This window comes from Schistocerca nitens, chromosome 5 (genome assembly GCF_023898315.1).
Source record: "Schistocerca nitens isolate TAMUIC-IGC-003100 chromosome 5, iqSchNite1.1, whole genome shotgun sequence".
Lineage (NCBI taxonomy): Eukaryota > Metazoa > Arthropoda > Insecta > Orthoptera > Acrididae > Schistocerca > Schistocerca nitens.
Window position 1 is genome coordinate 443,688,777 of NC_064618.1, and position 14,478 is coordinate 443,703,254.

At 46.6% G+C, this 14,478-nt stretch overlaps 1 long non-coding RNA gene across 1 annotated transcript in view; it reads right to left on the reverse strand.

Annotated features, from left to right (window-relative positions):
- Nucleotides 1-268: 268 nt before the first annotated feature.
- Nucleotides 269-14,478, reverse strand: part of LOC126259169 (uncharacterized) — a 32,112-nt gene continuing 17,902 nt past the window's right edge. Inside the window, exon 3 of the long non-coding RNA XR_007546477.1 lies at nucleotides 269-347. This is a non-coding gene — a long non-coding RNA (uncharacterized LOC126259169). The remainder of the gene's footprint in view (nucleotides 348-14,478) is intronic.

Below are 14,478 nucleotides of genomic sequence, written 5' to 3' on the forward strand. Positions count from 1 at the left end.
CACGAGGCAGAGAAAATCCCTGATCCCGCCGGGAATCGAACCCGGGAACCCGGGCGTGGGAAGCGAGAACGCTACCGCACGACCACGAGCGGACTACAGTAATGAGTCACATAACTTAAAGAGTACTGTGCATGTAAATTGCCACCCCACCTTGTCTTAAGCTGATCCTACAATAGTAAGAACCAATTATACAGCTATTTGAATGTATCTGATTAATTTCTGTTGCTTCCAAGTGATGTTCAGTTAAGCAAAGCACATTAGCAGTACTTACATGTCTGTCATCGGTTTCTTGAAGGGAAAGCAGTACCTCTTCTTTTTATTTAGAAGACTTCTTATATTGTACACTCCTGGAAATTGAAATAAGAACACCGTGAATTCATTGTCCCAGGAAGGGGAAACTTTATTGACACATTCCTGGGGTCAGATACATCACATGATCACACTGACAGAACCACAGGCACATAGACACAGGCAACAGAGCATGCACAATGTCGGCACTAGTACAGTGTATATCCACCTTTCGCAGCAATGCAGGCTGCTATTCTCCCATGGAGACGATCGTAGAGATGCTGGATGTAGTCCTGTGGAACGGCTTGCCATGCCATTTCCACCTGGCGCCTCAGTTGGACCAGCGTTCGTGCTGGACGTGCAGACCGCGTGAGACGACGCTTCATCCAGTCCCAAACATGCTCAATGGGGGACAGATCCGGAGATCTTGCTGGCCAGGGTAGTTGACTTACACCTTCTAGAGCACGTTGGGTGGCACGGGATACATGCGGACGTGCATTGTCCTGTTGGAACAGCAAGTTCCCTTGCCGGTCTAGGAATGGTAGAACGATGGGTTCGATGACGGTTTGGATGTACCGTGCACTATTCAGTGTCCCCTCGACGATCACCAGTGGTGTACGGCCAGTGTAGGAGATCGCTCCCCACACCATGATGCCGGGTGTTGGCCCTGTGTGCCTCGGTCGTATGCAGTCCTGATTGTGGCGCTCACCTGCACGGCGCCAAACACGCATACGACCATCATTGGCACCAAGGCAGAAGCGACTCTCATCGCTGAAGACGACACGTCTCCATTCGTCCCCCCATTCACGCCTGTAGCGACACCACTGGAGGCGGGCTGCACGATGTTGGGGCGTGAGCGGAAGACGGCCTAACGGTGTGCGGGACCGTAGCCCAGCTTTATGGAGACGGTTGAGAATGGTCCTCGACGATACCCCAGGAGCAACAGTGTCCCTAATTTGCTGGGAAGTGGCGGTGCGGTCCCCTACGGCACTGCGTAGGATCCCACGGTCTTGGCGTGCATCCGTGCGTCGCTGCGGTCCGGTCCCAGGTCGACGGGCACGTGCACCTTCCGCCGACCACTGGCGACAACATCGATGTACTGTGGAGACCTCACGCCCCACGTGTTGAGCAATTCGGCGGTACGTCCACCCGGCCTCCCGCATGCCCACTATACGCCCTCGCTCAAAGTCCGTCAACTGCACATACGGTTCACGTCCACGCTGTCGCGGCATGCTACCAGTGTTAAAGACTGCGATGGAGCTCCGTATGCCACGGCAAACTGGCTGACACTGACGGCGGCGGTGCACAAATGCTGCGCAGCTAGCGCCATTCGACGGCCAACACCGCGGTTCCTGGTGTGTCCGCTGTGCCGTGCGTGTGATTATTGCTTGTACAGCCCTCTCGCAGTGTCCGGAGCAAGTATGGTGGGTCTGACACACCGGTGTCAATGTGTTCTTTTCTCCATTTCCAGGAGTGTATTTCTGACATGTTTGTAAGGGCAAGACCAACACTTCTCAGTGTAGTGCAGTGTCTTGTAGTGTACAATTGTCATGAGTGCATCTTTACATGGCGCAGTTAAGTATTTTCTCGCCAGCTGCAAGAGGCACTTTGTTTTGCAACGACGTCGATTTGCAACACAGTTTTTACAATAGGAAGCGCAGCAACTATAAAAATATATTGCTCAGGTGCGTGTAGGACTCATATTCTGAGGGTTCCATACAGACTTAATTATGTATGTAGACATTGTTTTGTTGAGCATCAACAACTGTTATGCCCTCATTTCTAATGAAAAATGGGTGGGGCCAAAGGATCTTTCGCCGTAGGAATCTCGACAGGCAAACGGAAGATTAGTTGACACAAATGCAATTTGAATAAATAAATTTTACTCAACTTAATTTGAAGAACTCATAGACTGTGGCTAGAAATAACCAGAAGCCTAATACTGAGTGTGCTTCTTCATACTGAATGTTTGCCAGTAGAGCTAACTATCAATAACTTGGAGTAATTTCGGTGGCAACTAACAACACAGAACTCTCACAAGATGCACAAAACTACAAGTAGAACTAGAAGTGGAGCGTCGTGTCCAGGTGACTGAGATTTGTAACACCGCCCTGGCGGTCTTCATTGGTCGGCAGCCTGGAGGTTCTTCATTGCCTGAGACGTTCAAAGCGCCGGTCATAGTGCCTGCGGGAATCTTCGACGCGCCGGCTCTGACAATATCGATAACTAACAATATTACACTCCTCTCCCCGAACCTCCTCATCGTCGTCGTGTATTGACGACTACTGCAACGAGTGCGAGGGAGAGGCATGGATCCAGGAAGGGATGAGGAGACATGGGCCGAAGCTGTTGCTGGTGCCGAGCTCCTGTCTGTGCCTTGACATTCGCCTTGCGACCGTCCCGGAATTCCACCTGAGACACGAGATGGAAGGCGCGTCCCTGCATCTATCGATGGTGCAATATTTCTAGAGGTGGGATCGCAACACCGTCTTGAAGTGGTGTGGCGGTCCCCTGGCCCACTGCAAAATGAAGGAAACCATTGCCTATAGATATCTACTGACCGTTTGGCGATGGATGAGGTGTAGAGTCCAGGTCCATCAGTTCAAGGGCAGGTGCTGGCAAAATGGACCACAAGTAGCTGGAGGGGATGCAGGATGCATCATCCAGAACATGCAACTGCTAAGCAACTTTACGATAATGCCCTGTTCCCAACGTTCCCGACCGCTGTGTGATCAGGAAAAAACGTGGTCATTAGGTTTACACATTGCCTGAAAGGATGGAGTAGACACCAGCTGCTACGGTGGGTGCAGCAACTGGAGCAAGGCGCTCCATGAAGCAACTTCGCCTGCCATACGCCGCTGAGAGGCTGGGAGTGGTAGAACGAAAAGAAGAGCAGCAAAACTCGGTCCTGCGTGTGGTGGGTGTGTAGTTTACCCATTCGCTGCTTAAAAGTGTGAACAAAGCATTCCGCTTCTCCGCAGGACTGTGGATGAAAAGGCGTGCTGGACATGATTGATCCCGTCTGATGTAGAGAAGTCCTCAAACTCTGCAGACATAAAGTGAGGTCTGTTGTTAGTCACGAGCAACTCTGGTAGACTCTCAAGGTAAAATATGGATTGCAAGGCTTGAAGAGTGCAACGTGTCGTCATAGAGTGCATGGGAACCACAAAAGGAGACTTTCTACATGCAACAACGACAATCAGCCAACGAGTGTTCCAGTAGAGTCCAGAAAAATCCAAATCTAGCGATACCAAGGCGCTTCAGGCTTCAGCCAATCAGAGAAACTTTGAGGAGTGGCTGCCTGGTGTTCCGCACAAGTGTGGCACTGAGCCATCATCTGCTCTGTTTGCGAGTCCAAGCCGAACCATGTGCATTGTTGGCGAGCTAGTTGTTTGGTGTGGACTATGGCCCAGTGACCCTGATGAAGCAGACTAAAAGCATGCCTCTGGAGATCCTTTGGAATCACCACACGTGATTTTTTAGATACGGCACATAGCAACAGGACACCTTATAGCACAGACAAGTCACGCCAACATGCAAAGTATCTGCAAACCACCAGACTAACAATTTGTTTCAGAGTGCAAGGCCAACCACTACCAATGTAGTACTACAGAATCTGCAAGTCCATATCCGCTGCCATTGCTTGGGGGATCTTTCAGTGCTCTAATGGAAACTGGTCAACCATAACTGAGTCCTGTGAGTCAATGTGGCAACGAGGTGCTTTGGGGTGCATCAAATTCTGCATCCAGTCCCAAGGGAAGACATGAAAGTGTGTCTGCAAGTGCAATAAGATGAGAGCCCAACGTTGCAGTTTCTATGCAGTGTGGTTCAGAATGGGCCTGGTCGGGTTGAAAAGTGACGGCAAAGGCTTGTGACCAGTGACCAAGTAGAACTTTCTTCCATACAAATAGTGATGAAATTAATCACTCCGTCGGTGATGGCAGTAGCCTCCTCCTCTGTTTGTGAATAGTTGCTCTGAGCTCTGTTAAGCAATTTGCAGGTGAAGGCTATTAGTCTGTCAGCAGAACCACAATTGTGCAGGCATAAATTGTCTGAGTACAGTGCCAATGCCGTATACAGGGTGTTACAAAAAGGTACGCCCAAACTTTCAGGAAACATTCCTCACATACAAAGAAAGAAAATATGTTATGTGGACATGTGTCCGGAAATGCTTACTTTCTATGTTAGAGCTCACTTTATCACTTCTCTTCAAATCACATTAATCATGGAATGGAAACACACAGCAACAGAACGTACCAGCGTGACTTCAAACACTTTGTTACAGGAAATGTTCAAAATGTTCTCCGTTAGCGAGGATACATGCATCCACCCTCCGTCGAATGGAATCCCTGATGCGCTGATGCAACCCTGGAGAATGGCGTATTGTATCACAGCCGTCCACAATACGAGCACGAAGAGTCTCTACATTTGGTACCAGGGTTGCGTAGACATGGAATTGGTCCGCCTCTACCAATCCATCGGTCACGGAATCTGTTGTTGAGAAGCGTACGAACACTTCGACTGAAATGTGCAGGAGCTCCCTCGTGCATGAACCACATGTTGTGTCGCGCTTGTAAAGGCACATGTTCTAGCAGCACAGGTAGAGTATGAAATCATGATAACGTGCTCCATTGAGCGTAGGTAGACGAAACTAAAATGAGCTCTAACATGGAAATTAAGCTTTTCCGGACACATGTCTACATAACATCTTTTCTTTATTTGTGTGTGAGGAATGTTTCCTGAAAGTTTGGCTGTACGTTTTTGTAACACGCTGTATAGAGGCATCCATGGCCGAGAGTACAGAGTAGGAAAGATCAAAATGAATTAGGCAACGATCACAGCAAAGTATCTTTGAGCTGTCGAAAAGCAATGTCACATTCCTGGGACCATGCAAAAGATACATTCTTGCAGTGAAGGCTGTGCAGTGGTGCCACAACCTGAGCTGCATTTGGAATGAAGTACGTGTAAATGTAATATGTCAGCATCCATAGCACTGACTGCAATTCAGTAACGTTCATTGGAGATTTCAGGTCACGAATGGCCTGCAAGTGTGACTGCATGGGTTGAACACCCTGAGAATTAAGTGCCCGGGGTACTCAGTCTCAGTTTGAAAGAACACACTCTTGCCTCTGTTGCATTCAAGACATGCCTCTGATAAAACTTGGAACATGATGCGCAAATTTCTAAGGAGCTTGTCTGCTGTGCGACCTGATAAGACTCTATCTTCTAAATAATTTGTACACAAAGGCACAGATACAGTTAACCTGTTCCAAACAGCGCTGGAAAATTGCTGGTGCGGTGCACTACCGACACGCAAACGAAGAAATTTGAAGTGTCCCTTGAGTGTACTAATAAAAACACTTGCTGTGACAGTTCATCTAAAGGGATCTGGAGGTAGGCGTCGCGTAAATCAATCTCAGAGAAGTAACGGCCGGCTCCCAAACAGTCCATAAGTTCATCAGGTCAAGGCAAGAAAAATGAACGAGTCACTGTTTGGGGGTTCTCTGTTGGCTTAAAGTCTGCACAAATACGCAGTATGGCTGAAGGCCTCTTGACGATTGCTAACGGAGATGCCAAATGACTGACTGTGATGGGTGCAATAAAGCCATTGTCCTGCGACTGTGAAAGTTCCTGAGCAACCTGTTCACAGAGCGCGTGTGGTACAGTGCGAACCATAGAAGCGAGGCTGTGAATTGTCTTTCGTGGTCACATGCGCAACAAAATTAGAAACTTTGCCTAAGCCATCGCCGGCCGCGGTGGTCTCGCGGTTCTAGGCGCGCAGTCCGGAACCGTGGGACTGCTACGGTCGCAGGTTCGAATCCTGCCTCGGGCATGGATGTGTGTGATGTCCTTAGGTTAGTTAGGTTTAAGTAGTTCTAAGTTCTAGGGGACTGATAACCACAGCAGTTGAGTCCCATAGTGCTCAGAGCCATTTGAACCATTTGAACCTAAGCCATCAGCAGACAAGTCTTTGAATTCAGCACATAACTGAAAAACACTGCCCTTCTAATCAAAATGAGTAACTGACAGAACATTGTCTACCACATGCAACCAAAATGAATCATACAAATCGAGGCCAAATGTATTTGTCTGTTCCGTGAACGCTGAACCTGACTGTCACAGTGTTTTGTAAATGCTGGTATACGGCAGCTAGGCTGCATCAACACTGGTACGTCTTGTCCGTTAAATGCTGTAAGCGTAGTGTGTGGTTTCTTGAGCTTGGGCTAGCCAGGAAGGTCGAAGTATTTCGATTGAGCAAAGAAACTGAGGCATCCGTATCTAATTGCAACTGAATAGTTTGGCCAGCTATCACAAGGTGACAGTTGCGTTGCACTGCAGAAGAGGCTATTGATTTCCTGAATTGTGAACTACCACAACTGTGATCCACGCTAGTAACTCTGTATGGTTCAGAATGCACAACATGTGCATTAAAGTTTGTTCTTTGTGGGCTTATATTAGGAGAACGAATCTTCTTCTTCTGTAAGCATACCGCTTTAACATGTCCGGTCTTGCTACATGAAAAAAAAAGCTGCGTTTCGTGACGAGCATAAATGACGCTTGTGTGCTGAGAAGCGGCGCTGGCAACTTCACGCCGGTACCTTGCCGGATGTGGCAGCATACGCTGAACCCAAGTGGACCGTTGTGCGCTCGACTTGGAAGCGATCGCACACAATGCTGTTGCTTGGCGCTACAGCACAGATGTTGGCTGACTGAAAACTGACCCAGGCACTGTCACAAGAGTCTTGATAGTGAAAAACTTGCAAAATATCGGGATACTTGAGAATCTGTTCCCTTATTCCGTTATAGCCACGTTCTGAGTAATGGTGTCACGAATCATGAGTTCGCTATAATATTTGCCATACTCAGATTTAAACTTGCACGGCCTATTAAATCCTTGAAAATCTGTCACCCAATCTCTGAAAGTTTGTCCTGACTGCTTCTTTGATGCGAAAATTTTAACCCTGCCAGCCGCCAACTGAACGTCCTCGTCATAATATCTATTCAAAGCCTGATTAATCCCTCATAGGTCAAAATTCTGGCCGCGAAATGGGGAACAGTTTGGAGCACAATCGATAGACTGACACACTGGCCGTTGATAAGAAAAAAGACTGTTTGACAGTACTTGGTCCTTGGTGTGCAGATAGATGCGCTTCAAACTGAGCCAAGGACTCAACCCAGTCCTCTTTGTCTTCTTCAAATGGGCGGAACGGAGGCTCTAATGATGGCTGCGTAAGCTGTGTCGCTATCGTTGTTGTTGGTATCTGACTGCGAGTCTCATTGGCTGCCATCTGCCCATCTGCAAGGATCATCTTAAATGCGAGGTCGCAAAGGGCCAATGACGTTTACGGCATTCGGCGTCCCACATATTTTCTAGCACGCAATCATAATGTTGGCTGCCAACGGCACGCAATCATAATGTTGGCTGCCAACGGCAACAGGGGGCGGAACTGCAAGTATCCAGTGGTGAGCACAGCATGGGGCTCCGGAGCGCAGTTGAACTGCTTAGTCGAAGAGTAACTCAGCAGTGCTACAGTGCTAGTCGTGTTGATACAGAGCAGGCCAGTGGCAACGGCAAACAACGCAGACGTTGCATTATATCTGCGACAACAGTTGCCTGAGCTGACATTTAATCAGAAAGGAACCCAAGGAATTTCGCAGAGTGAGAAAGAAGTGGCTGATGAAATATTAGCGTTTCTGCAGGACGAGTCAGTGGAATGTGTGGTGTTGTATATGCTCGACTGTGAGGACAATGTAAATGAGGAGTACAATGAAGACGATATGTGCTTAGCAAGTGAAAGTGACATTGAAACAGCTGTCGAGCCATGTAGTTCATCATTCTTGTCGGACAGGAAGCCACAAATTCCCTCTCCAGTGAAATGTAGTAAAGGACAATTGTTGTCCTTGGAGTGGGTACTAAACATAATTACATACATGGAACATCATCCACAGCGTAATAAAAAAAAAAAAAAAAACATTAGGAACAGACTTCGAATAAGTTCGCAACATTTTTCGTTTTGTAAATAAAAGCTACATTTTCTTGCTGCAATGTATTTTATTTCTTCCAGGGGTCCCGCAGTTAACTTTAAGGTATCTTCAGTGGAATCTAGAATGTAACAGTTTTGTTTTGATATGCGATATTTGTAGATTATAAAACAGTTCACGTCTTATTTTTCACGTAAATAACTGAGTACTTAAAGTTCTTCGCGTTTTTGGATGGCATCTCCGTTTCCTCTCATCTCGTCACATTCTGGAAGTCGCAATAGTATTAACGTTTACTGCACATGAAAAACTACGGACAGTGAAGAGAGGACAAGGCGCACTTGTTACAAAAACTGGTGTTTACGCGTTCCAAGGAGTCTCGACACAAAGGACGTGCGTCTTACTGCCGTATTACGTTATGCACACGAAATTGCGCAAAACGTAGATTACAGTGATTTCAAGAGAAGCAGTGCATGGTTGCGTAAGTTGCAACAGTGCTACAGAAGTGGAACACGTAAGATATTTTGCTGCGAGAAGTTAGAGGTGCTCTGTCCCCTGCGACTTTCTTGTGTGCGTAATCTAGCAAGGGCAATAGGGAATATTTACGTCACAGCAATAGTGGGAAAATGGGCGTAAGAGAACTACAGCTATGTTACGAGTACTGCTTTTGGCCAATAGCTGGTCAAAATAACTTGCTTTTGCTTGATTCCTGGTTTGCGTATAAAAATCACACCCCGTCATATCACTTCTCTCCTGGAAAGTGTGTGACATTGCATTTTATACCACCTTGAACCAATGGACAAATTCAGCTTCTGTATGTTTGTTTTTTCGGTACCTATAAAACATATTATTGCGCTATCTGCAGCTACACCTTAAAGGATAACCAGTTTCACGATAAGCTCCACGCCAGACCGTTTCTCATTCGGTTGCGTGTCACCATATTCCATCAGTTCTCATCACCCCGCTACACCAGTATGATTCTATATGCATTTTTTAAGAGTGGATACCTAGCTGAAGGCGGTGCACGGTTTGTAACACCCGAGGAGTTCGCCTTCGATCTTGATGGTGCGAACCTATGTGGAGCGCCATTTTTCATTCGGTGGTCATGGAACAAGTTAATGGTTTGTTTTGAACATTTCTTGAATGTCGACGGCCAGCCGGAGTGGCCGTATGGTTCTAGGCGCTACAGTCTGGAACCGAGCGACCGCTACGGTCGCAGGTTCGAATCCTGCCTCGGGCATGGATGTGTGTGATGTCCTTAGGTTAGTTAGGTTTAATTAGTTCTAAGTTCTAGGCGACTGATGACCTCCGAAGTTAAGTCGCATAGTGCTCAGAGCCATTTGAACCACTTGAATCTCGACGATGTCCGTATTGTGAAGTGTAATATACGCATCCCTTAGAAGATTGATTTCTGCACCTCCAGAACACTGATTTTCTGTTGCCCTCCTGATGTACATTGTGAGTCATTAGCAGCAAATACTTTTCCTGTTACAATTGTTAACATAATACTGTCAATGAGCCTTACTCAAGACTGAAATTGCGACATCGCACTCAAGGGGTTCCTTACCAGTAAGCTGCGTCATGTGTAGCATCTGTAACTGAATAAGCTGTGATAGATCAAACGTCGGTGCCAAATGTGCCTGCAATTGTGGCACCACTATTTGTCAGGCCGGAATGTGTAGGGCTTGCGGTGCTAGTCAGCCATAGCAAAGCAACAATACTAAAGCTAAATCAGTACGTGGCAGCACAAACAATTAAACTGAACAAAAGGAGCAAGCACAGGTCTGAACCAAAAATATCCGTAAGCACGAATGGTAAAAGCAAAACAAAAATGTCCACAAAACGATAACGAAATAGCTGACAAAGAGAGAAAAATGATGTGGCGTTGTAGATTCGACAGAGTTCGTCGTCAGATGTGTTGAGTTTCGGCAACCGATATACCCTCGTTGCTAATGACAAATTGGTGGAAGGAGGCCAAAAGATCCGTCGCTGTAGGAATCTGGCCTGGAAAGCAAAAGATTAGTTGACGCAAGTGCAGTGTGAATAAATATATTGCACTCAACTTATTCGGAAGAACTGCTACACTTTTAACAACTTGTAACGGCGATGGCTAGCATTAAGCAGATGCCTGACACTGCGTGTGAGTCTATATACTGAATGTCTACCGGTGAGCTATCAACAGCTTTGAGTAATGGGCGGTACCAAGTAGCATTACGAAACTCTCACTAGAAGCACGGAACTACAAGCAGAAGTAGGAATAGAGTTTGGTGTCCAGGTCCTGGCGGTCTTCATTTGACGGTGGCCTGGATGTTCTTCATTGGCGGCGATGTTCAAGCTAACTGCACCAGCAGCAATCTTCGAGACGCCGGCTCTGGCAGTATCGATAACATGGACCCGGCGAGTAGAGACTCTCGTCGATTTTTCTCTGTTATCGACACAGATACTGGCAAGATATCGATCGTGAGAAATCCAAGACTATCGCGAATGTTTCGATTTTAAGTTTGAAAACGAAATATTTTTTGTGTGAAATGATTACAAATTAACAATTTCCTGATCTTTTCAGAATACTTGTACAGTGAAACCTCGCTTCTTCCAAATTTCGCGACTTCAGGTCAATGGGTGGTATATTTAGGTTTTACTAAGTGAATTTGCGAGAATTAAAATATGTGATATAAATGGTCGTATATTTGGGGGCGTTGTCTTAGAAGCGTAAATGTTTTAAACCACCAGGGAACCACAGACCTGAGTTTGTGACATAAATTCAACTTTAAATGTCTACTGGTCCATGAGAAAAATGATTCTTGACAGACCGACGGGCGGACAGTCGTACGACAAACGAAAGGTGTAATAGCTACAAATAAACAGATTTCGGACTTTTTTATTCGTACTGTGAAATCTTGCTCCTTACCAAACATACTAGGTCAACGGATCTAACTGATCGTGTAAGCACTCCGTTTTTACCAACTGAGGTATGGAATCCTAATGACACCACATTTGTGATTCTTCAGTTTTGTTCCGTTTTAATAAATTCACTTTATTGCAACGTCCGAAAACTATTCCGTAATTCATTCAGTATTTATCAGACAGAGAATCTAAATTAACAGAATAATTAAAAACAGATAGTAAACATAAATCAAAGAGAAAATGTGTGAAAGATAATCACTGCATGGAGTAATCACTTGCACACATAGCACCACACTTCACTTAAGGCTGCACTTCACCACTTCCCCCTTTAATGTCACCGATATTTCTTGGTGAATCGGATGTGTCGTCGATACCGAGTGACAATGGGTCTTGTGCAGGCTGTTGCTGAGTCATCATAGGTAACCCGTGACGTCCGTTGCGGCTTATCTGAGGGGGCCGGTAGAGCGGCTGGTACGTCTGTCTGGACCGTGATGGGTGAGTCCGTGGATGAATCCGTACCAATAAAGTGGGCGCTGGAAGCAGGTTTGAGCATGTCGATGGTGATGGTCATGTCGACCTTGAACGTCTTTCGTCCCTACTGACAACGCAATAAGGTCCATCATTAGTGGCACTGCGTAATGCCATGCAAAAACATTATTACATGTCCATATTTCGTCGACAACAAAGAGGCCACAGGTTCGATGATCCTTTGGAGCAGTGGGATGTAGCTGCCTGATGTTGTTGGAGAACTCTCCAGGGAATCGTACTGGCTGGCCATATACAAGTCGTGTACCTTCAGATCTTCTTTCATCAACGCATAGAGACCCGGAGGACGATGGGCATGTCTCTGTCCACCACTGAGATTCATGGCACTGAAGAGACTGTTTCAACTGCCGGTGCATTCACTCAGCTAAGCCATTCGCTGCCGGGTGGTAAGATATGGTTCTATTACGCTTCACACACGTTAGAACGGCGAATGCTTCGAACTGGTATGACTCGAATTACCTTCCTTAGTCTGTAGTAAATCGTAGTGGTACACCGAAATGGGTGATCCATTCCAAGAAGAATGTAGTCGCTACGGTTTCAGTAGTAATGTCGACCACAAACCAGCGTGTGAAATGATCAGTGGTTGTAAGACAGTAGGTATACCTTTCTGATGGTAGGAATGGTCTGACAATGTCCAGATGGACGTGCTCAAAACTTTTGTTTGTTGGAATGAACGTACATCTACATCTACATTTATACTCCGCAAGCCACCGAACGGTGTGTGGCGGAGGGCACTTTACGTGCCACTGTCATTACCTCCATTACCTCCCTTTCCTGTTCCAGTCGCGTATGGTTCGCGGGAAGAACGACTGCCGGAAAGCCTCCGTGCGCGCTCGAATCTCTCCAATTTTACATTCGTGATCGCCTCGAGAGGTATAAGTAGGGGGAAGCAATATATTCGATACCTCATCCAGAAACGCACCCTCTCGAAACCTGGACACCAAGCTGCTTGAAAAATGAATCAAATGGCTCTGAGCACTATGGGACTTAACTTCTAACGTCATCAGTCCCCTAGAACTTAGAACTACTTAAACCTAACTAACCTAAGGACATCACACACATCCATGCCCGAGGCAGGATTCGAACCTGCGACCGTAGCGGTCGCGCGGTTCCAGACTGTAGCGCCTAGAACCGCTCGGCCACACCGGCCGGCACAGCAAGCTGCACCGCGAGCGATGCAGAGCGCCTCTCTTGCAGAGTCTACAACTTGAGTTTGCTAAACATCTCCGTAACGCTATCACGCTTACCAAATAACCCTGTAACGAAACGCGTCGCTCTTCTTTGGATCTTCTCTATCTCATCTGTCAACCCGACCTGGTACTGATCCCACACTGATGAGCAATACTCAAGTATAGGTCGAACGAGTGTTTTGTAAGCCACCTGCTTTGTTGATGGTCTACATTTTCTAAGGACTCTGCCAATGAATCTCAACCTGGCACCCGCCTTACCAACAATTAATTTTATATGAGCATTCCACTTCAAATCGTTCCGTACGCATACTCCCAGATATTTTACAGAAGTAACTGCTACCAGTGTTTGTTCCGCTATCATATAATCATACAATAAATGATCCTTCTTTCTATGTATTCGCAATACATTACATTTGTCTATGTTAAGGGTCAGTTGCCACTCCCTGAACCAAGTGCCTATCGGCTGCAGATCTTCCTGCATTTCGCTGCGATTTTCTAATGCTGCAACTTCTCTGTATACTACAGCATCATCCGCGAAAAGCCGCATGGCACTTCCGACACTATCTACTAGGTCATTTATATATATTGTGAAAAGCAATTGTCCCATAACACTCCCCTGTGGCACGCCAGAGGTTACTTTAACGTCTGTAGACGTCTCTCCATTGTGAACAACATGCTCTGTTCTGTTTGCTAAAAACTCTTCACTCCAGCCACACAGCTGGTCTGATATTCCGTAGGCTCTTACTTTGTTGAAATGAAATGTCGTGTGACGAGGGCCTTCCGTCGGGTAGACCGTTCACCTGGTGCAAGTCTTTCGATTTGACGCCACTTCGGCGACTTGCGCGTCGATGGGGATGAAATGATGATGATTAGGACAACACGACACCCAGTCCCTGAGTGGAGAAAATCTCCGACCCAGCCGGGAATCGAACCCGGGCCCTTTGGATTGACAGTCTGTCACGCTGACCACTCAGCTACCGGGGGCGGACTCTTACTTTGTTTATCAGGCGACAGTGCGGAACTCTATCGAATGCCTTCCGGAAGTCAAGGAATATTGCATCTACGTGGGAGCCTGTATCTAATATTTTCTGGGTCTCATGAACAAATAAAGCGAGTTGGATCTCACACGATCGCTGTTTCCGTAATCCATATTGATTCCTACAGAGTACATTCTGGGTTTTCAGAAATGACATGATACGCGAGCAAAAAACATGTTCTAAAATTCTACAACAGATTGGTGTCAGAGATATAGACCTATAGTTTTGTGCATCTGCTCGTCGACCCTTCTTGAAAACTAGAGCTACCTGTGCTCTTTTCCAATCATTTGGAACCTTCCGTTCCTCTAGAGACTTGCGGTACACTGCTGTTAGAAGGGGAGTAAGTTCTTTCGCGTACTCTCTGTAGAATCGAATTGGTATCCCGTCAGGTCCAGTGGACTTTCCTCTGTTGAGTGATTTCAGTTGCTTTTATATTCCTTGGACGCTTATTTCGATGTCAGCCATTGTTTCGTTCGTGCGAGGATTTAGAGAAGGAACTGCAGTGCGGTCTTCCTCTGTGAAACAGCTTTCCC